This window comes from Penaeus monodon, chromosome 15 (assembly GCF_015228065.2).
Source record: "Penaeus monodon isolate SGIC_2016 chromosome 15, NSTDA_Pmon_1, whole genome shotgun sequence".
In the NCBI taxonomy this organism is placed as follows: domain Eukaryota; kingdom Metazoa; phylum Arthropoda; class Malacostraca; order Decapoda; family Penaeidae; genus Penaeus; species Penaeus monodon.
Window position 1 is genome coordinate 9490332 of NC_051400.1, and position 394 is coordinate 9490725.

Here is a 394-nt window from a genome sequence, read left to right on the forward strand (position 1 = left end):
TTATGATAATCATACGAGGAAGGAAAAGGAGGAGGGTGAAAAAAGAAAGAGGCTAAATAGAAATTTTCAGAGATTCATACATTCGAATATATTTCCCGAGAAATCAGGAGCAGAGAAAGGGATGGCATATACCTTAGTGATATGTGAGATATGTACATTTGATTTATTATTCATTTACTCAGTTTAATGAATAATTTTCGATTATAATGATTTATGATCGTCTGAAATCTAGATATCAACTGTGTCGGTACACGATTAGGCCCTCAAGTTTATTTATGCACTTAATATGCCCTTTGATATAATCTCAGATATCCTTTTTGTTAGGCAAAGAAAGTAAGGGGGAACGATAACTTCCTGTGTCCACGTTACAGTTCATCTTTTTCTGTTTTCTTAT

At 33.2% G+C, this 394-nt stretch overlaps 1 protein-coding gene across 1 annotated transcript in view; it reads left to right on the forward strand.

The window, feature by feature from the left end:
- LOC119581736 (potassium voltage-gated channel subfamily KQT member 1-like) overlaps positions 1-394 on the forward strand; it is a 16549-nt gene that overhangs the window by 2393 nt on the left and 13762 nt on the right. The window lies entirely within an intron of this gene.